At 36.0% G+C, this 23954-nt stretch overlaps 1 protein-coding gene across 12 annotated transcripts in view; it reads right to left on the bottom strand.

Moving 5' to 3' along the window:
• RABGAP1L (RAB GTPase activating protein 1 like) overlaps positions 1 to 23954 on the bottom strand; it is a 716515-nt gene that overhangs the window by 77447 nt on the left and 615114 nt on the right. The gene's annotated exons all lie outside the window — the stretch shown is intronic.

Genomic DNA, 23954 nt, shown 5'->3' with positions numbered 1-23954 from the left:
CTTAACAGTCTTTCTTTGTTACAAGAAATAGTTTACTATTGGGGGAAGGCTGTTTATAGAAATGATGGGTGTCAATCAAAAAAGTATTAATAAAATATTAACAAAAAAAAGAAACAAGAACACCCATGATGTAAAATGTTGAGCCAGAGAATTACTCAAATTTCAAGCCCCACAATCATTTAGACAATTAGCATTAATTAACCAGCTACTATTTAATAAATTATCCAGGCACTGTGCTAAGCACTGAGGATGGAAAGGCAAAGGATAGTTCTACTCTGAAGCAGGTCACAGGCTAATAGAACTATGTTATTTGCCATCAGCTGTCTTTTCCATGAAGTTTCCTCAACCATTCTGCCAAATCTATTTAACTTCATGTCATCCTACATCTGCCAAATCTTGAATTTCTCCCAATATGTAGCTCCCTTTTTACATTTGTCTTCTAAACGGACTCCCTGATTATTTTCCTAAAATGTGGCAGATGGCTTATTTCCAGATTCTACCCATCTAGCAATTATATTGCATTCTAAATACAGTGCAAACCTTTCAATAGAAATTGAATGTATCGTTAACATTGCCAAAAGGCTTGCTGCCATACAAACTGCCCCTTTTCTTAGCAATATATATTCAGTCCTGTGCTTTCTTATCTAGCGAGAATATGAACTCAGCTAATTAGAATTCATTTTGCTTCTAGACATGAACACACTTATCTCACAGGTGCACTGTTATACATCACCAAAAAAAAAAAGTCATTGAATATGCAGACTTTAGAAGAGAAGTAGTAGAATATGCCAGAAATCTGAGGTTCCATGATAGGGTTTAAGTTACATGTGGCATGATACTTATATACATGAATACATTTTCTAGTCTTGGTCTCAGTGTAACAGTTTCCCACATCTCACTAGATACATTATTTTATGAACTCAGAGCATTAAATGAAAGAAATGCTGCTTTACTTTACCCCTCAATTAAAAAAAAACTCTTCCCATGAATTACTGGGATGTGCAAACACTTAGTGCTGGCAAAATATCTTTTAAAAAATAGCCAATCAATAAAAAAGCAGAAAATAGGCTTCATGAATACTTTCTTTGCATGGTATTTTAAAAAAAAAGATATTATTATTCCCAAGAGAGGATTTTCACCCTCTTGATCTTGTCATTACCCAAAAGAAAACTACTCCAAAAAGCAAGAACCTCCATAATTTCTTTATCTAATTATTATCTTCTATTATTTTCTCTTTCTTAATGTCTTACTTCTCCTAAACTTATACTTCATTAGTAAAGCTCCAATCCCTAATACTGTTCCTCCAGGTACATTATTAACTCTGCTCTGGTTATATTCTTCTCCTCATCTCAAAACCTTAAGTGAACCATTTCAGCTCAACACTAAATATTGTCTTTGAGACTATGATCCTTTCACCTTTTGATGCTTGTTCTTTGTCATACACCAGCTCTGAATTACTCCCATCAACTACCTCTTTGGTGCTCCTGAACAGAGCCAAAGGAACAGGGAGGGATGTGTAGATAAACTACAAATTTATTCATGCCATATTATTTCAATTGGTACCCATGGCTTCAAGGCAATTCTTATTCCTAATTGATTTTTTTTCCTCCTCCACCTGTCTTTCCTCCTCCAATTTCATGTTGCACGTCTCCCTAACCAGATGACCTAAGGACCTCATCTCATGTCAGCAACTATGAGGCCATCTACTAAGAATTCCCTCTTCTCTCCTCATCTCACATCTTCCTCACCTTATGACCACTTGACATTCCCTACCATTTCCTCCTTTATTCCAAATCCCTTTCACTCATCAAGGGCAATTCCATTAGCTCAAGCAGGTTGTCACTTTCCAGTATTCCTTCTTTTTTACTAATCTTCAATTTCTATTTATTCCTACTTTATGTCTAAAAACACACTCAAATCTCTTGGCGGGAAGAATACCTCTAGATTTTTACCATCACCAATACCATCCTATTCCATTCCTTTCTCTTTCAATGGAAGTCTTTGAAAAAGCTATCTCCTCTCAATGCCCCTACAACCTCTCCTCTCACTCTTCTAAATTTCCTGCAATCTAGCTTCCAACTTCATTACTCAATTAAAACTGCTTTGTTCAGGAAACCGATGAGCTTTTCCTAATAAATTTAACATCCTTTTCTCAATCCTCATTTCTCTTTGCTGCATTTGACATCACTAATCATGGTTTCCTCTTGGAAATCTCATCTCTCTCTCTGATGTCAACATAGGGCTATCTCTTGGTTCTCCTCCTACCTGTCAGCTCAATTTCTCAGTGGATCATAATTAATGTCACACCCACTAACTTTGGGTATGGGTATACTCCAAGGTTCTGTGTTGGGCTAGCTTCTTATTTCTCACCATACTTTCTTACTCATTGATCTCATCAAGTTCTATGGATCTATTATAATCTTTCTTCAGAAGATTCCCAGATTTATACAACCAGCTCTACTTCACTCCCAAATTATCACAAATGTATCTCAAACCTAACATGTCTAAAATAGAATTAATTGACTTTCCTTTACATCAACCTCTCCTTTCAACTACTCTATTATTGTTGCTATCTTTCTAGTCACCTGGGATCACAAACTGGTTATCATACTGGACTCTTCAGTTTCATTTCATATACTCAAATAACTGTCAACAATCCAATCAATTGTCACAAATGTTCCCCTTTTCTAATTCAGTCCTTGATATCCTCTCACCAAAAATATTACAATATTCAGTCTCTTGGACTCAAGTCTCTTCTCCATCTATGCAACGCCCCCCACTCAAAAAAACCCTAGTGGTTCCTTATTACCTCTAGGCTCAAATATACAGTCTGTGTGGCATTTAGAGTTCTTCATAATTTAATTCCAGATTTATTCATTTCCCTCTGTGCAAGCTATGGTCTAGCTCTAAGGATGCTGGATTTCTTGCTCTTCCTCTCATGTAACATGATATCTCTCATCTCTGGGTTTTTGAACTGACTATCTCCCATGCTGAAATGCTCTCTCTCTTTGTTCTTGCCTGGATCTCTTAAAATGCATGGTTTCCTTCAAAGCCCTGTATAAGTATCACCTTCTACATGAAACTCTTCTTGATCATTCTAGGTTCTTGAACCCTCTTTCCCCAAATTACCTTGTATTCATTTGGTATATATTCTACAAGTACACATGTACACATACATACACACATCATACATGTGCTGTTTCTCCCATTAAAATATAAGTTTCATGAGGGCAGGAACTGTTTCACTTTTTTTTTCCTATTTACCAAAGCTTAGCATAAATGTTTGCAATATAGAAGACACAATATATAAACTTTGACAAGAATGTTCTATTTGGAGTAAGAAGAGATCTACCTTAAAATCCCACTTTGATACTAGCTATGCAACTAATTAACTCCTTCAAGTATCAGTTTTCTCATCTAGGAAGTGGAGCTAATAATACCTGAAATATTATTATACTGAATTGTTTGGTGCTCAAATGAGCATCTAATGACTGCTATAAAAGCAAGCTGATATTATTGTCGTTTTACAGAATGCTTTATCAAGTTATTTTAAGGATCTATCCAAATGCAACCAGTTGTATTATGCCTACCTGGTCTCAGCTTGTGCTTCCTGCATAATATAGTATGCCTCCTGTGCCTTATATACTATAACTCCGCTGCTATCCAAATAATCTGCTAGATAAAGCAAAACCTCTCATAATTTGAATCTTACAATTCCCTTCCATTCAGACATATTTTGAAATATTTTGAACTAGCTCTGTCCCTCTACTTCTATATACAATTAATTTAAGTGACAATGATTTTTCTTTCTAAAAAAATTCCTCCATTATCACCAACAAAACTTCCATAGATGAAAAGGCTCTAATAATTTCATTACTTAATATCATAACAGTAAAATAGCTCCATTAAGATAAGCTGTCAAGTTGAACATAACTTTTTTTTTGGTAACTGAGAAGGTCAGTAATTTTAGTTCTCTGAATAATGCATTTCATTTATATTCCTTAATGGCAAAGAATTATTAGAATCCTATATTTAAATGTTTAACTGCTTCTTCGTTTATAATTAAATGGTCTCTGACCATGTAAAGATATTAGCAATGGAAGGAGCAGTTAGCTCAAAGGACAAACTGAGAAGTCATGTATCTGCTCAATTTAAATTTCAACTCTGCTCTGACAACAGATGAGAGACACTGAGGAAAGTTAAAGCATCTTATTTTATCCTTTTTTTAGGTTTTTTTTTTGCAAGGCAAACGGGGTTAAGTGGCTTGCCCAAGGCCACACAGCTAAGTAATTATTAAGTGTCTGAGACCGGATTTGAACCCAGGTACTCCTGACTCCAGGGCTGGTGCTCTATCCACTGCGCTACCTAGCCGCCCCTTATTTTATTATTCTGTTGTACATTATGAATAATTATTTTCAGGGATCTTCAGAACTGGAAATTATATTTATCTTCCCAAGTTTGTGTTGAACTATTCATGAAAAATTTTTTTGCTTAATTCTTCCAATGAATTCTTTTATTTTTTTTAGTCATCAAAATTGCTAATTTATTAGAATCCCAACATAAAAACCCCTACTATAGTGGGGATAGTATTAAAATGACTCTTTTGTTAAAAAAAATTGTTAGGGGGGGGGGTGGCTAGGTGGTGCAGTGGATAGAGCACCGGCCCGGCCCTGGAGTCAGGAGTGCCTGAGTTCAAATCTGGCCTCAGACACTTAATACCTAGCTGTGTGGCCTTGGGCAAGACACTTAACTCCATTTGCCTTGCCAAAAAACCTAAAAAAAAGTTGTCAGAAGATGCCTACTAATATAAGCTAACATCTGTGATCTTTCTTTAAAAAGATTTTTCCTGAGTCTTGTTAAATCTGTATCTAGTCCATATTCTGTTCTTTAATTAACTACAGCTTCTCTTGGATATCTGTTTTGATTTACCTGTACTGATAAATCATATTTAAGTTAATAAAGCCTCATATTTATTGGTACAATATTCACCTGGAAATAAAGTACAGCTCACTATTTTTATATTTAATATAAAATATCTTCCTTTGTATGTAGACAGAGCAAGGCTACATAAAGGATTTCAGGGTTCAGAAATGAGTAATTGGCTTAAATAATAGGCACAAACTAAAAGCCAGATTACAATAGTGTGTCTGAAGGTGCTAAATAAAGCAGGCTTTCATCTGAAAGACCAGGCTTCACAAAGTAAAGAAAACCTTTATTTCCAACCTTTTCATCACTGTTGCAAAATTAAAGAAAATAAAGGTCAGGGTTCTGTTAACAAATGTAACATTGTGTGAAATAACTAATGTCATTGCAAAGTATATATGCTAAGCATTCTTTGTGAACTTTAGTGATGCTATTAGAATGAGACTTTGTAAACCAAACACAGAGACACCTTTCCTAGAGATATCATTGTATGGATGGGCCTTCAACAACCCAGAAGATTGTGCTATTTCCTGAATAACTACTGTAAGCTCTATTTCTTCATCCCCCCACACACACACTCTCTTCTCTCCCTCAGTTTACAAGTATCCTTTGCCCTCTCCCTAGCCTAATCCTCAGATCTAAGGGTAAGAGTAAGAAAACAAATCAAACTATTTTCCCCTCTGGAGTCTGCAGTCAGCTCTATTCTTATCTCCTCCTGACTCCAGGGACAGTGCTCTATCCAGCATATCATCTAGCTGCCCCCCTATTCTTATCTCCTCTGCCTTTTCTTCTTCTCTTCTACTTTTTAAAATGGTTATCCTAAAATAGTGAAAGAATGCCATTCTACCTCCTCCAGTCTGATCTAATGGTGGGCCATCAATTTTGAATTTTCAAACTCACTTCCAAAACAAGGATTGAAGAAAAGGCAGGAACCCACAGATTCAAAGGAGGTGTGAAGATGGGAATGTGTAACCAAGTCTTCCTGGCTCCAAGGCTGGCTTTTGAGCTGCTTTATAACAAACTAGTGCCAATGGGGAGAAATTCTTCTAGTTCTGCCCAGTCAATAATTAATTCAATAATCATTTATTTCTCAAGAACTGTGTTAAAGGCCAAAAATTGATGAAATTGATACTTAAGTATATTAACACACATGGTAACTTTATGTAAAATTAAAAACAACTTTAAAGTCCTTTAAAAGTAATTTTTGGGGGGCAGCTAGGTGGCAAGCAGGGAGTCCAAAGGACCCGAGTTCAAATGGGACCTGACACTTAATAATTACCTAGCTGTGTGGCCTTGGACAAGCCACTTAACCCCATTGCCTTGCAAAAAAAAAACAAAACAAACCTAAAAGTAATTTTTATCTCTGAAGAGGAAGTAAGATCAACATCTTTTTATAACCTACTAGAGGAATCTCTTGATGGATATGGCATAGAATTTTGTGCATTCTTTTAGAAAAGGTGATGGTGGCTCTCCATTTTAGCATAATAATAAACCACAACATATCTCCAGGACTCAGTACTTCTTCAAATTGTTATGTATTATACAATCCTGTAAGGGAGGAAGGTATCATTATCCCCACTTACTAGACTTACCAACTATCCAATGAATAGAATGGCTGGGCTCATTCCCTAGAGGGGAGTAAAGTGATAAGGTAGAAAGGAGTGGTATCATTTTATTGCTTTGGAAAGATTACCAAAAGATATAGTACTGGAAAGAAAGACTGGGTTGTAAATTATCTCTTGGCAAGAGTTTGCTAACCAACCAAACTTTCCCTTTCTCCTTGATCCTCTAACAAACCTAATCCTTGTGCCCTAAATATTCTTTTCTTTTATACCTCTATTACCATTCTCTGTGATTATTTACCTGAAGCACCTATGAGAAAGTCCTTTTCCTCTCAAAGATGAACTTGGAATCCAGTCAACTCTGATGTACCACACAGCTGTGGTAGCCTCTCATTCCTAGAATATCTTGGTCATTCTGAATTCCATTTACTTGTATAGCTCTCAAGTAATATAGATATAAATTAGAATTGTATATGTTTGTTGTATATCTCAATTTCAAAATTGATGAACAAACTGCCTATTTACAGAAAATTGCATTACTTTATATGGGGGAAATGTTTCCTAAGTATCCAAGGGATAAGTGGAAGAAATAGAAGGTTTCATCCAGTGTGGGACATCCAGGTCTTAGTTCCAGCTGTACCAGCAGTCCGTTGGCTGGAGAGAAGTCAATTTACCTTTCTATGACTCAGTTTCCTAACTTATCAAATGAAAGGTTTGAAAACTCGATCAATATAGGAAAAATCCACCCCAATGAAATCATAGTTCCTTGAAAGTAAAAAAAAAAATTGTTAACTATATTAGATTATTTTGAAAAATGTTATTTGAAAAATAGATTGAATGTAACATATTAACAAAACTGCTATGTTTATATCCCCTTCTGAACTTTAAAAAAAATTTTTCATCTATATATTTTAAAATTTTATTGATAATCTGGAAGTATAAATGAGAGGGAATACCCTTGTTAATCATAAATACAACAGATATAAATAGATGCTGTGAAACAGTAGAGTAATTCTTCTTTTGGCTAAAACTCAATTTATTTCAGAGTATCCCTACTTCTTAAATATTAAATCCCATACTCATGACTTCCTGAAACACAAAAGCCCTTGAAGGCTATGGGTTATAGCACCCTCAGAAACCATTTTTCTATATAACTCATAGTTCAGGGAATATTCTTTGCTGCTATGGTCAGGTTTCTGAAAACTATAAAGCTCCAAGTCTCATTTTTTGATTCACATCTCTTTTCCACTTATCACCCTTTAACCTAGTCATGCAAACTTCCCAAATTTGTGGATATACTGTTTATAACATGTCTTCAGAAATCTTTGCTCTGATGGAACAGTGACATCCAAGAGAATTTTGATGCTTGCTGGCCTTAGGGTAGCAGGTTGACTATGTCTGTTTTGTGACTGCTAGATAAGCTTCTATTATGAGCACAGAGATGATAGGAAGTTAATCGGATAATTGAAGTCAGGTGTCTGACAAAGTTTCCAAAATTTTCTTAAATCAAATAAAGTCTTTGCTTAACTAACAATTCAGTATCATTAAAAATGGATGATGTTTGGGTCCTTTCTTTTTTATTAACTGCTTAACAATCATCAAACATGGATATTTCAGTATAATAAAAGATTATACATGAAAATGTGAACTTATGTCCCCTTTTTAAACATGCATACTAAATCTGACACAGGATTAACAAAATTGTCCTTCTTGTTATCCTGAACTTTTTCTTCTGTGTATTTTTGACATGTTCTGTTGATGCTCAGCCTCCATCTTTTGCATCCCTAGTATTATCCACTAACTTCCCTTTGTCCTTGTCATAAATACATTCAAGAAACACAATTTCATTTATTGTTCTGTACCTCAAGTCCATGACCTTTCTGCCTAGAAGTAGGTGAAATGTTTTATGGTCATTCTAAAGTCACAAATGGCTATGGCATTAATTAAGAGTTCTAAGGGCAACTAGGTGGCACAGTGGATAGAGCACCAGCCCTGGAGCCAGGAGTACCTGGGTTCAAATCCAGTCTCAGACACTTAATAATTACCTAGCTGTGTGACCTTGGGCAAGTTACCTAATCTTGCTGCTTCACCTCCCAAAAAAAGTTTACAATTTTTCCAAAGTTAATTTCCTTTGCATTATTGTGATTATCATATAAATTATTTTCTTGGTTCTTTTTATTTCCCCCTATATTAATTAATCATATAAGTCTTCCCAGGTTGTTCCTGTCACTTGCATATGGATAATGCCAGTGCTCCTGGGCTTCCCTCCTAATTATAAGCCTTTGAGCTGATTCACTACCTGTCACTAACAGTGAATGTTTTAGACAGCCCTAAGGTATTATGAAACAGCTGGCTGGTTTGCCCTATCTTCCCCTAAAAGATGGGTGAAATCTTATTGTTCCCTAACAGAATTAGAATATTTGAATTATAACTCTGATCTTGCATAAACTGAATCAGCAGGAAAAGCCCAAAGCTTCTGGCTATGAACCATTTATAGTTGAAGCAGACATTACATGATCTAATCAGAAATCAGTTCTCCTTAGGTTGCACTAGCTGTACTTTTCCAGTGGGAAAAATCCTAACTCGACCTAAGCTGACCCAGACATTCTCTTTTAGGATCCAGCATCTTCCCAGAGGAGTTTTCTTAGTTCAAGAATTTTTAGAATTGATAACTTGAAATAGAAGGTGACAAAGGTCTGAAAGTGACCCACCCATAGAAATAAACAGAACAAATATGCAAAGTACAATTTATTTATTTATAACAAAATTTTAGCCAAATATTCTAAATCTCAGTATTCATTATGAGCTTAATAATAACCAAGAAAAAAAATTGTGCATAAAACTCTAGTAGCATTTTTTCCGAATTTTAGCCTTTAAAATAAATCCAATAATGGTATTGCCTCAAAGATATTTAGAAAGAAAATAAAAAATGAATTTTATTTGTGTTTTATTATTTCATTGCCCTATTTCCAGGAAAATACTGTCCTCATGTAGTTGTTATACAAATTTTTAAAGAAAGGTTAGGGGGCAGCTAGGTGGCGTAGTGGATAAAGCACTGGCCTTGGAGTCAGGAGTACCTGGGTTCATATCTGATCTCAGACACTTAATAATTACCTAGCTGTGTGGCCTTGGGCAAGCCACTTAACCCCATTGCCTTGCAAAAAAAAAAAAAAAACCTTAAAAAAAAGGTTAGGAGTGGATTTTTTTTTTTATAAAAAGTTGGGTTAAAATCGTTGATAAAATATGTGTTATTTACTCTTTAAGATTCGGGATTCAATCAAATCAAGTAGAAATCAAAACAATGAGCAGTCAAAATAGGATACTATTGCATACAGGGCTGAGACTCAAAAGATTCCAGAGTAATTCTTTCAGATTTTTATTTGGATTTATGAGTGGATGTATGCAGTATATCCATTCTACTTGTATCTTCATTCACATATGCTGTAAATAACCTATATGCATATGCATTTAGGTATACCTACATATAAATTTCTGTCATAGGGTACCTCATTTCCACAACTATGAAACTGAAACTATCTTTACCTATTCAAATTTCAGTTAAAATTCCACCTTCCCACAGGAAGCCTTTTCCAATTCCTCTTAATTCAAGGGCCTTTCTTTTGTTGATTATTTGTAATTTATCCTATCTGTCTTATTGAAATATAGTTATTCAAATGTTGCTTTTCTTCATTCCACTTTAATATTTTTGAGACTGTTATTCACTTTCTCAGTATTTCCAGGGCTTAGCATTGTGTCTTGCACCTAATAGGCCCTTAATAATTGTTTATTGATCAACCAACAAATAATTCATTGTATATCTAAGATGTGAAAGTAATGAAAGAGAACAAGATCAAATAGCTAGACTAGCTATAATCAGCCCTGATGACCAATAGGAAGATATGGCATAGATTTTCATGGGAGAGAGATTTGTCACTAGAAGGAATCTTACAGGTGAAATCCATCCCTGCCCTCATGTTATAGATGAGGAAACTGAGTTTCCTAGATAAGTTAAATGACTTGCAGAAAGTCATCTAGCTAGCTAGTGCAATTTAAACCCAGATTTTTCTGACTCCAAATTCAGAGCTTGATTCACTATACTACACTGCCTCTCCAGACTGGCCATTAAGGATTGAATAAAGAAACTTTGGGAAATATAACCTAGAATCACAGACTTTAGGGTGGCAAGTACAACTGTGCTTCACCCAAACCTGGGGCAGTGTTATGGAGCGAGATAGCCTGGTGCTGTGTATTGTGTAGGAGGAGGAAGCTATCACTATAATTGGATGAGAGAATGAATGCTGAATCTAACACTACATGCCTAACTAAGGGACTTACTTGAGTTTAGTATTAAAAACTTCAGAGTCATGTGGAAAGAAAAGCTAGAGATTGAATCAAAAGTTTATTTACAGAGCAGCTAAGTGGCACAGTGGATAGAGCACCAGCCCTGGAGTTAGGAGGACCAGAGTTCAAATGTGACCTCAGACACTTAATGATTGCCTAGATGTATGACCTTGGGCAGGTCACTCTTAACCCCACTGCCTTAAATAAAATTTTTTAAAAAGTTTATTTACTCTTCTGTATTCTTTGATTTATTCTAATCTATAGATCTCAAACTTCTGTTTGCTATTTTGCTTAGATTAATAGATTTATTCACTATTTGCTCTTTGTGATGGTGATCTTTTATATAACCAGGATGGAATAAACTGGTAAATATAAGCTAATGGCTACCCACCCTCTCCTTTAAGAATGACCAGGGAGGGAAGAAGTTTTTGTCCTAAGAGTCCAAATGTGGTACACTTAAAATAGAAATAAATGAGGCATATTTGATTGTTGCCTGATATCAGCACCTAGCAGTCCTGCATTTGGCTGACCCCTCCATGACAGAGGGTTGTGAGTAGAGAGCCCCTCCTCCTTTCCAGACCAGAGGTAGGTCAGCCCTCAGATCATTCATGCCACTCCCTAGCCTAGACAACACATTCAAACTTTTTAACCTTTAAAAGGGAAACTGATAAGGGAAAAAGTAATGAGAATTCTCCTTCTCCAAGTTGAAATTCAAAGAGATGATGACTCCCTGGAATATCTGGCATTGTGTTCCTACTTTAGCATCTGTCTTCATCAACATTTAAATGTCAGTATATCTAAAAGCTCTGGGTTAGGTGGTTTACAAAGATTTCTGAAAGGATTATGTAGATTTAAGAGAGAGAATACACCAACTCACTAAAGGGCAGATGGTTCAGAATCATTGTAGCAGAACAACATTGGATTACAGAGTATCAGAAAGATGTAGGAGAGTTCCAGAGATCATCTTATCTAAAACACGTAAGAAAACCCTTTACAGCAAGAATTCCTAACTCTTTTCTTTCTTTTCTACTGGACCCCTTTTGGCAATTTAGTGAGGCTTCTGGACCTCTCAACTTACCCATGTATAATTTTACTAACTCTCCCTCATGCCTCAATTTGTCTCCCTTTTCATCTCCATCTCTTCTTAGTTTTTCTGGTTTCCTTTAAGTCCAGGATAAAATCCTACCTTCAATCAACCAATCAGTCAACCAACCATAAACATTCACTAGGCAGTTATTATGACCAGGAACTGTTCTAAGCACTGGGGATATAAAAAGAGCTCAAAGACAGTCCCTGCCCTTAAAGGATTTCCACTCTAATGGAGTAGACAACATGTAAGCAAATGTATACAAACTATAGACAGGACAGAGAGAAGGCAATGAAATTAGGAAGGCTGAAGAAGACTTTCTGTAGAAGGAAAAATTTTATCTGGGATAAGGATGATAGCCAGGGAGAATACTCATGGCTTCAGTGTTTTGTTCATGGACAGGTCAGGAGTCCAGGGCCACTTCATCAAAGAGTTTGTGCTGGAAGATAAGATGTAAAAAAACTGGAAAGATAATAGAGGATTAAGTCATGAGGAGCTCTGAATGCCAAACAAAACAGTTTGTATTTGTTTCTGGGGGCAATAGGAAGCCACTGGAGTTATTGATTAGGAAGATGGCATGAAAGGAAGATCACTTTAGTGGCTGAATGGAGAATGGATTGGAATGGGAAGAGACTTGAGGTAGTTAGACCTACTCTAAGTCAATAGTCCAAGCAATGAGGCGATACAGGTCTCTGTCAAAATCGGGGCAGTATTAGAGGAGAGAAGGTGTAGTTGAGAGATGTTAGAAAGGGGAAACCGACAGGCCTTTGGCAACAACTTGGATATGGCAAGTGAGAGATAGTAAGGAATCTGGCATAACAGAGCAAGGGTTTGGGAGTATGGTGTTGCCCCCTAAAGTAAAAGAAGATAGGAGAAGAAGGAAGGTTTAGGGAGAAAGAAAATGAATTTTGGATATACTGAGTCTAAGATTTCTATCGAATGTTCATTTTGAGATGTCTGAAAGGCAGTTGGAGATGTGAGAGTGTAGGTAAGCAGAGAACTGGGGGAAGAAAAGTAGATTTGAGAATCCTCAACATAGAGATGGTCATTAAATCCATAGGACCTGATGAGATCACTAGGTAAAGTAGAATAGAGGGAAAAGAGAAGATGGCCCACATACAAGACTGAGGGACACCTCAGTTATGTGTAATCTAGATGAGGTTCCAGCAAAAACGACAGAGAAAGTGCCATCAGGAGAACCAGGAGAGAATGATGCTCCAAAAATCTAGAGAGAAGAGCACATATCAAGGAGGAAGGAGGAGCCAGTGTGAAAGGCTGCAAGAGGTCAAGGCTTCTTATAGAAAATTTACTTAATGTTCTCTTAATGCCACCAAGTTCCCTCTCTTGATTATCTCCAGTTTATGCTGTATACATCTTGCTTTTACATGGTGTTTGCATACCAGCTTCCCCACAAGTTCCTTGAGAGTAGGACCTTGACCATCCCTAAATACATTGTTGGGCATAATTGTAGGAGCTTTAGAAATGCTTGTGAATGATTGTTAACTGACCTCTAAATGTTTTCAAATTTATAAAATAAGAAGCTCATGCATCCCAAGCATCCCCAATGAGTGTTGATTTATTTCTTATTTGAACCTACTATTCCCTTCTTACTTTTGGATAGCTTTCATTGTGAAGGGATTTGTTCCTTACAGCAGGGAAACCTGCCTCTCTGCAGCCTCCAACTAGTGATTCTAGCTCCATTGTATGAAACCAAGCAGGTCAAGTTCAATCCTTCTTCCTCATGACAAGTGTCTTTCAAATATTTGAAGACAGAGAGAGTTGTAGTGCCTCCCAGAATGATGATGTCTTCCTGAAGCTGGAGAACTATTATTTTAAACTGAAATTTGTGGGTCATGCTTCCAATTCTCCTACTCACTACCCTGGTTGTCCTTTCATGAATACCATGCATTGAACTGTACTCCCCAGAAATGAACAAATTATTCTAGATGGAGTTTATCTAAGACAGAATACAGAATATCTACAAACCTATAGCAAGGAACCAGAAACAAAGTAGATTCCACTAATTGGGAGGAAATGAACAAACTGTGGCACATGCCTATAGGAGACCATAAGAAATAATAGAAGGGAGGGAGGGAGGGAGGAAAGGAGGGAACTGGAAGCAAGGGAAGGAGGGAGAAAAGGAGGGCCATGAATAAGAAATGAGCCATTTCACAAATATTTATTAAGTACCTTTAGGTGCACAGAAAATCTGGCTAATGTTTGAGAAGAGGCAATAATTAGATAAAGTCCTATCTCTGTCCACATGAAGTTCATAGTTTAGTGGGGGGGGCAATAATATATAGGTAAATAATTTTACTGTAAAATAATATGCAATAATGTATAAAAGTTCCAAGTGAAAAAGGTTATTAGGAAGGTTTTTCTTGAAAAAAAGATGTATATATACAATAAAGAATAGGGATGAAAGATAAGATTTTCTGATAGAGGGAAGAATTATACAGGAAAATGCAGATTATATATGGGATATAATCTATTTTGGTGTAATACATATGTAAGAAGTAACATAAGACTAGAAAAATAGAATGGAACTAGACCACTAAGGGTCTCGAATACAAGGATATGAGGCCTCAACTTGGTAAATTTTGTTGTTCAGTTATTTCAGTCATTCCCAACTTTTTGTGACCCATTTAGAGTTTTCTTGACAAAAATACTGTTGTGGTTTGCCATTTCCTTCTCCAGTTGATTTTTCAAATGAAAAATTGAGGCAAACAGGGTTAAGTGACTTGACCAGGATCACACAGCTAGTGTGATGAAATTTGAATTCAGGTCTTTCTAATTTCTAAATCCAAAATTCTATCCCCTGGGCCAACTATCAAGTTGGTAACAGATAATCAGCAAACAGGGAGGGGTTTTGTGACATCACTGGAATACTAGAATAAGGAAGGAGTCGCAACTTGGTAAATAATTGAAAACAAATAGGTTAAGTTTGTGGCATCATTAGAATAATGCAAAAGGAAGATGTCCTAGTTGTACTACTTTGGGATTGCTCTGATTGCGTTCTCCACCATACCCCAGGATGTTCATATGTTCATTATTGGGATGACCTCATCAGCCTATGAGAACTCATCAGAAGGGGCGGCTAGGTGGCCTAGTGGATAAAGTCAGGAGTACCTGGGTTCAAATCTGGTTTCAGACACTTAGTAATTACCTAGCTGTGTGGCCTTGGGCAAGCCACTTAACTCCATTTGCCTTGCAAAAACCTTTAAAAAAAAAGAGAGGCCAGCTCAGGCATCATTTCTCATCTTTGGAACCTCTTTCATTCCAGTTTCCAAGTACAGTAGAACTTTGATTTATGAGTAAACTGGTTTATGTATGCTTTACTAGATGAGAAAAAATTTTTGCAAAATTTCTCTTATAGAAAGAACAAAAATTTGCTGTGCAAGCATCTTAACACTGATTCATAGAGGAATGACACTCAATTAGGGCAAATTTTTCCCTCGCTTTCATATATCAAATAATGGAACCTCATTCAACACACATTGTCCATTTCTACTTCAATACTATCTCCATGGACAGTCCCTTCTCATTATTCACAAACATCCTCTTTGCTTATGCCCTCATTACTTCTTATCTGGACTATAGCAAAGTCTCCTAATGGGTCTACCTGTTTCAAGAAACTCCCCTCTCCAATTCACTCAGAAGCAAACAAAAGGAAAAAAAACATCAGTGAGTCAAAACATGAAAATGATTCTAAAATAAATGAAAAACAAGTGAAGACAGAAGTGTTAGTCTTACTTTTAGTGAAAGTAACATAAGAGAGAACACTCTGAAATCCCCGAAGTTCTCATGGAAGGAAATTCTTCCTCCAAGCAAAAACCTTTCCTCCTCCTCCCTCTATCTCTCTCACACTAGTCACTCTTATCAAAAGTAAAGGATAGCAGGTTAATTTGATTTATTTTCAGTTTATGTTGAGTACTAATCATTGCTATTGTATTTCAGGTGCATTAGGGTAAAAAAAAACTTACTTAAAATTATAAGTAATTATTTTTATATGAATATTTTTGGGGATGTGATACCAATCAACAGACTACATGATTTCCTGTAGAAAAATTTACTTTGTAATACAAACAAATTGCATAAGGAACAGAATCTTGGAATGAATTAAATTTGCAAATTGAGGTTCCATTTTACTTCTCTAGTAAGACACCATGACCATCCCTCCCTCCCTCCCATACCACCTAGGCAAGCTTTTCAGTTTTCTTTTGTGTGTTGTCTTCCTCGATTAGATTTTAAGCTCTTTGAGGGCAAGGACAATCTTTTTCTTTTCCTGCTCTTGGAAATAATGACAGGAGATGATTAAAAAATGTTTCCTGACTACAAGCATAAGAAAAATATAATTAAAAATAAGAGGGTCTAATCTTAAATATGAATATGAAAAAACTGAGGTTTAGAAAGGGGAAGAATTTGCCTAAAGGTTGTTTATCACTCAGGATTCAAACCTAGGCACTATGATATCAAGTTCTTGGTTTACCATCAATACACTGCTGACTCTCAAAAGAAGAGAAGATTAAGGGAAGTTAAGACACAACCATTTAAGCTCTAGGTAATACTAAGGTAAAAGAGGAACACATAGGAGACATTTGGCAGCAGTAGTATCAACATGATAAAGAAATGGATTAGATATAAGAGAAGAGGGAGAAGAATCAGTTAAACATAACACCAAAATTTTGATGATTTAAGTGGTGTTTTTATTGAATGAAAAAGTGAAGTGAGAATAAACCATTAGAAGAGAGGAGTAGATGTAGAATTCATAAGAATAATCAACACTGAAGATATGATCTAAGTCACATTTGCTCAGAAATGATCCCACCAAACAAAAAAGTGAATAAAGTAGTCAAAAGAGAAGGTAATTATGAAGAAAAACAGTCCCTGAGGAAGACAATACACAAAAGGAAGCTGAAAAAAAAAATCTTGGTTATCTCCAAGGTCAGGAAAAAAACATGAGGAGTTGTGATAAAGACAAAGAAGGAATGGGTAAAGAGGTAAATGTATAATGAGAAGAGTAGGACTGGCCTAAACATGAATTTCGAAAAACTCTCCAAAGAAAGGGGAAAAGGAAGCCCCCTTTTCTCAGATAGGTTTGTTTTCCAAAAAGTAAAAGGGAAAGCACAGAAAGGGCAAGTTAAAGATTAGTTACAAATTGACCTATGATACTTTCATGATGTCTTGTTAAGTTCTTAATACTTGACATTTCCTCTCAAGACAAAGTGAATTATTCTCATAAATTTATGTTTCTAAGAAGCCTCTGCCTTCCTGAAATTTCAGATATTCTAGCAAAATTTTTCAGGAACTAAAGGTGGAGGGGGTGGTTCCTATGTGAATTTCTATCATATCATAGATTCTTATTTGCAAGGAAAGTCATCTAAATCCACCTCATAAAGAAAACAGAGACAACTTGATAGTGATGAAACTTAAAAATATTTTAGGGTATGGTCTAGTTTTGGGTTTGAATGTGTAATGACTCCATGAAAGGATTGGTTTTGACCCTGAAATATTTAAGGAGAAAAAAAGTTTATTTATTATTACTATGGTTAGCAGAAACTAAGGGAGAGAGAATAGGAATTAGCAGCAGCAAGCAGCTAGGTTTTCCCAAGAATGGGATGACTTACAAAAGGGAGACTTGCCATCTTTGGATAAGCAGTAAAGACTTGAGGGGCATGAGAGTTTATTTGAGGCATTTATCATGCTCCCCAAGAGCAGGGTGGTTTTCCAAAAGAAGACTCAACTCAACTCAACTGAGGAGAGAATGAGCTTTTAAAGGGTCAGTAAGATGAAGAAAGTTACACATTGATGGAGGTAGAAACTCGAGCAGAGATGAGGTAATAAGGGATATATAGATGAGAGATGTTGCTCAAAGAGCAAAGATGAGGTAATTAAGGACTTGTAGAAGAGAGGTCACAGCTCAAAGATTTAATCCTTTAAGGTTAGGGCAGGAATCCATTGTTTTGTTGATAGAGCCCTGTTTTGTGCCTGGAGGCAGGGATTTACTGAGTCCTGGCCTAGTTGGACCAAGATAACTATATTAAAAAGTTCATAGAAGGGGCAGAACCAAGGTGGTCTAGTTAAGGCAAGAATTCTTACCAACTCTCCCTCAGAGATCACTCCAAATACCCTTAAATAATGACTTTAACCAAATATTAGAATAACTGAAACAACTTGGAAGATCGACAGAAAAGGTCTGTTACATTGAGGTTAGAAAGGGTCTGAAATGCAGCCCAGGCTGCACTGGAGCAAAAAAGCAGTTCCAGCCATCCAGGAACAGCCTGCCTGGTCCCTGGCAGCTGGGGCTGTTTCCAGACCTTTCAGTCCAGGAATTAACAAGGAAAGTTGGGAAGTTTAGCAGGAAAACTGCCACACCAGAGAGAGAGATCACAGCCCAGTCCAGCACAGACCTGCCTTGGTACCAAGGAGTAGGCCTGGGGAGCCACCCAGCAGCTGTTTCCAGAGCACTCAGCCCATGGCCATAAGGAGTTGGGGAGACTGTTGTTTTGCCCATACTCAGATCCAGGTTATAGTCTGGGCCCCAACCTTAGGAAATGGAGTTTTATTGTATAGCAGAGCAGAGATTCCCCTCATGTTTCCAGGGCAGAGGGGAGTGCTTATGGTCATCCACAGACCAGAGCACAGGCCAGGAAAACAGTCCTTGGAAGAATTGAAGTCCCTGAAAACAGCTGCAAAAACCCTCATAAGCTTGTGATAGTGCACACTCCACCATGGAAGCAGAACTCCACCTTAACAAAGAGTTAAAAATCAAGTCATGGGGGGAATGAGCAAACAAAAGAAAAAATATGATTATAGACAATTGCTCTGTTCCTATGGAGGATCAAAATATGCATTCAGAAGAAGTCAAAACTTCTGTATCCAAAGCCTCCAAGAAAAATATGAATTGGTCTTAGGCTATGAAAAGCTCAAAAAATATCTTGAAAAATCAAATAAGGGTGATAGAAGAAAAATTAGGAAGAGAAATGAGAATGAAGAAGGAATCTCATGAAAACCAAGACACCGGCGTGAAGGAGATACAAAATAACATCTTAAAAACCAGTTTGGATCAAATTGAAAAAGCAGTCCAAAAGGTCAATAGGTAGAAGAATGAGCAGAATTAAAAAGCAGAATTGGCAAGATAGAAAAGGAGTTACAAAAGCTCTCTGAGGAAAATAATTCCTTCAACTGTAGAATGAGCTAAAGGAAGTGGATGACTTTGTGAGAAATCAAGAAATAATAAAACAAAACCAAAAGAATGAAAAACTAGAAGAAAATGTGAAATATCTCATTGGAAAAACAAGTAACTTGGAAAACTGATCCGGTAGAGATAATTTAAAAATTACTGGTCTAGCTGAAAGTCATGACCAAAAAAAAAAAGACCTCAAACTTCATTTTCAAAGAAATTCTCCAGGAAAATCACCCTGACATCCTAGAAGCAGAGGGTAAAATAGAAATTGAAAGAATCAACCAAACACTTCCTGAAAGAGATCCCAAAATAAAAACTGCCAGGAATATTACAGCCAAATTTCAGAACTCCCAAATCAAAAAGAAAATAATACAAGCAACCAGAAAGAAACCAAATATTGTGGGTTGACAGTCAGGGCAAAATTTAGTAGCTGCTATATTTAGAGCTTGTAGTACTTGGAATATGATATTCTGGAAGACAAAAGAGCTTGGATTACAACCAAGAAGAATCAACTATCCAACAAAACTGAACATACTCTTTCAGGGGAAAAGATGAATATTCAATGAAATAGGGAGACTTTCAAACTTTTCTGAAGAAATGACCAGAGTTGAACAGAAAGACTGATCCTTCAAGTATTAGACTCAGGTGAAGCAAAAAGAGGGTGGATGGAAAGGGTAAAATATGAGGAACTTAATGATCTTGAACTGCTTCTAGTCCTGCATGAGAAGATGATACTGATAACATATAAAAGTTCTCATTTATTAGGGTAGTTAGAAGGAGCATATATATATATTATATATATATATATATAATACATATATGTTTTATATATATATATATCATATATGACAAGGCAGAGAAGAGAGTTGAATTTGAAAGTATAATATATTTTTAAAATGGAGCTAATGGGGAAGAAAGGAATGTATTAGGAGAAAGGGAAAGTAGAGGTAGAATGAGCTGTTATTTCATATAAAAGAGGCAAGGAAAAGTTTTTTCCAGTGGAGTGGAAGAGGGGGGGAGGTAAGGAGGAGTGAGTGAATAAGCCTTTACTCTCATCAGAAATGGCTCAGAAAGGAAATAACAACACATTCAATTGGATCTAGAAATACATCTCACCCTAGAGGAAAATAGGAGAGAAAGAGTTGGGGAAAAGGGGATGGGGGAGAAGGGGGGGTAAGTGATAGAAGAGAGAGAAGATAGTGGGAGAGGGTAGTCAGATACAACACACTTTTGAAGGACAGGGTGAAGAGAGAGAGAGAGAGAGAACAAAGTAAATTGGCTTGGGGAGGGGAATAGGATGGAGAGAAATACAAACAGCAATAGCAACTATGGGGAAAAAAATTATTGAAGCAATTTTTCTGATGGACTTATGATAATGAATATGATCTATCTCCAAAACAGAGCTGATGGTATCTGAGCACAGACTGAAGCACACTTTTTTTTCCTCTCACTTTATTTTTCTTGAGGTTTTTTTTTTCAGGGGGGGGGATTTTGTTTACTTACCATGACTATTGTGATAATGTGTTTCATGGGTACACATTTTTAACCTTCACTAAGTAACTTGCCTTCTCAATGCAGGGAGTGGGGTAGAAGAAGGGAGAGAATTTGGAACTCAAAGTTTTGGAAGTAAATATTGAAACCTGCTATTGCATGTAGCTGGGATAAAAAAAAACTTAAAAAGAAAAAGCAAAAATAAAAAGTTCATATACCTCATTTCAATAGCTCAGACAACTTGGATGGGGGTCAGTGTGAATGCAAGGTCAGATCGGAAGTTAACAATTTGACTAGGTCAGCACAAGGGAACATATTAGTAGTCATAAAACATATTGCTTTGTTTAATATTTCTTCTGCTACACGAAGATAAAATTAATATTACCTTTAAATAAGCAAATTGGCCAGAAATAACATTCTGTTAAGTTTGCCAAACTTAGATATAATATGCTACTCTTTTAAGTTTTAAAATATAAATTTTGAACTCATAGAATTTAAAGATTTAAACACTTATCTTCTAAAGAAATGAAATTACTTGGATTTCTCCAGAACTTATTAAATATAGGTAGAAAGATTACTAACAGTAGAGAGGGGGACAAAGATTTGAAATCAACAGAAAAATATCTACTCATATGGTTTAAAAGGTTATTTAAGGCAGAATAGAGATAGGACCTATCATGTTTTGTATTAATATGCATGATTGGCTTCTACCAGGACAAGCTGAATACAATAAGAAAAAGAGATATGAAAGGATGGGGGGAAAGAACAGCACAGAAAGAGTTAAAAGAATATTGAATTAGAAAGTAGAAAGCTAACATTCAAACTCTAAGTTGGACATTATTACCTTAGGCAAATCACAAATCTTCCCAGCTTCAATTTCCTCATGGTGTATAAAAATGCCTCTAACAATCTACCCTGAAATGTAGATTGAGGTGGAGGAATAAATGAGATAACATGTAAAGTGTTTTGTAAACCATAAAGAATTATTAAAATGTTAAGATATTAATATTATTAGGACTGATGATTCAGAATGGCTCTCAAATCTGTCCTCATTCTAAGTTATTTTTCTACTTGTAATCATTAATACCTTTTTAGTCTGTCAAATGACTATAAATTTCTAGTTATTAAAATGTTCTTTCTGCTCAAGTCACAAAATATGACTAGGTTTTTATGTCATTTGTCCTGGTAATAACCTGTGGAGTCTTTTTCCCCCCCAGGAACACTTTTTTTTACCCTGGCCATACCTGAGTTCCAAAACTATCTTACACCAACACAAGTTCAAGGTCAAGGTTATAGGCAACTGCCATCAAGAAAATTTCTAGAATTCATTTTTGAAAACTATGGTAGCTAATAGGATTTCCCTATCATGCCTGGGATCAGAGACATTCCACTAGTAAATGAAGTCTAATTCCAGAACGGAATTCAATTAATGCTAAGAAACTACTGAATAGTTTTAGAAATAATACCTAGATATTTATCCTTTCCCTAAAGTCGATTTATATAATAGAAGGAATGTAGCATACTTCATTGCACAACAATGAATCAAATCATGTAGCAAATGATGGAATTCATTCTGAGAAAATCCATGAGTATTTATCTCTCTTTCAAATAGTGATACTTCCCTGACCATAATTTTAAGAGTTTTTACTACACATAAAAGAATAATCAATACTCAATCAAAAGGGGATGGAAAATATTCTCTCACAGCTTTTACAGCTGCACCAAACCACTATTTCAAAACAAAACTGCCCAAAATGAAGCTCCGCTCTCTGTAATTTCTCAACTGGTAAAAAATTAAGTCTCTCACAAAGCAGACACAATGCAAACTGAGAGGATACAATATAAAATCACTAAACACTGCACCTTTACTATAAGTAAACTGAGCTCACTGCCTGGCCAGGCTACTAGCCAAAATCCTCAGGGCCGTTTTGCCTGGAGAGATTGAAGAATTTACCTGAAGGGACTGGATTTATACCAAAGCTAATTCCAAAATTGATAAAGTCCAAGAGCAGAAGTATGTTTACCAATAGACAACACATTAGGCTATGTATTAAAAAATAAATATATGTGGATTATACATGTATACAGTAAATGCGAATGAACCCGGTTGAGGTTCAGAAGCACTGGTTCCTTAACAACAATGTAGGCATTATAAAGAACTCTATGCTTAAATTATAGAGCCAATAAGATAGTGCTCCCCCCCCACTCCTCAAAAGCAAACCCAAGACTACACAAAAAGGCTACTTCACTAAAAAAAGGTGCCAGCTTTTGATTATACAATCAGTAGGTGAGAGAAGCTGCTACTATTAGCTTCTTTATAAAAGGGGATTCAGGGAAGGAAGTAAAGATAATACTCAAGTTGGGTGTTAACAAGTTTTTTGGATTAAAAAAAATGATTTGAAATTACTGGCCAAAATGTGTTTTCAGAATCATTCATATTCAGTGACTTTTGTAGTAAACTTTAGATAAGGCATTGACAGATATGGGCTTGAATTGAAGCTACTTAATTAATAGCTATGATTTTGGGCAAGTCACTTCTGAGCCTCAGGTTCCTTGTCTGTGAAATGGGGATGATAAAACATGATCTGCTGTGTGCGAAGAGATTTATAAAATTTAAAGGGATATATGAATGTGAATGAATATAATTATTGGCTAACATTATAGACATTATTTCCATATATTTGCTTCATTATACAGAGGCAGCATAACAGGGTAATGATAGCATTAGACTAAGTCAGAGTCATTTATTCAAGTCCCAGGTTTTCTATATCAACCTAGGACAAGTCACTTTAGTTAATCCTTCCTTCCTAGACTATGAAGTGGCAGTAAGAATGACTCAGTTTAACTATCCATCAGGATTGGTTTAAATTAGATATTAGGATTTCAAATGGCAGAAGCTATCCAAAAGGAAACAAAGATAAAAAAACAAACCCAACTGTGTTTTAAGTATAAACAGTACACAATAGGTCTGATTTCTCTATGTGAATAAACCACTGCCCTAAAATGTCAGATTTGTCTTGAGTCAGGTGAATTCTGGTAGAATCAAACTTACTCTCAAGAAAGTAGTTTACATACCTGGCATGCTCTGACCTTGTTAGAGGACAGAATTTCTCTACTGATTGTTCCTCATATTGAATTACAACATATTCACAATACCTCTGAAAGTTTGCATAAAGTCCAGGTGGGGGTGGGGGGTATCATCTTGTACTATAACAATGACCTTTCTCCAAGCACAGATAACCAAACACAAACACTTCCTTTTTCTACCGGTAGGTCATGGGATAAGAATTGTAAATGAAAAAAAAAAATCCCTTTCTACTTTACTCTTTAGAAAATGGTTCAAATATTTCACAAACATGAAATG

Source organism: Macrotis lagotis, chromosome 2, assembly GCF_037893015.1.
Source record: "Macrotis lagotis isolate mMagLag1 chromosome 2, bilby.v1.9.chrom.fasta, whole genome shotgun sequence".
In the NCBI taxonomy this organism is placed as follows: Eukaryota; Metazoa; Chordata; class Mammalia; order Peramelemorphia; family Peramelidae; genus Macrotis; species Macrotis lagotis.
This window is presented reverse-complemented; position numbering and strand designations above follow the sequence as displayed.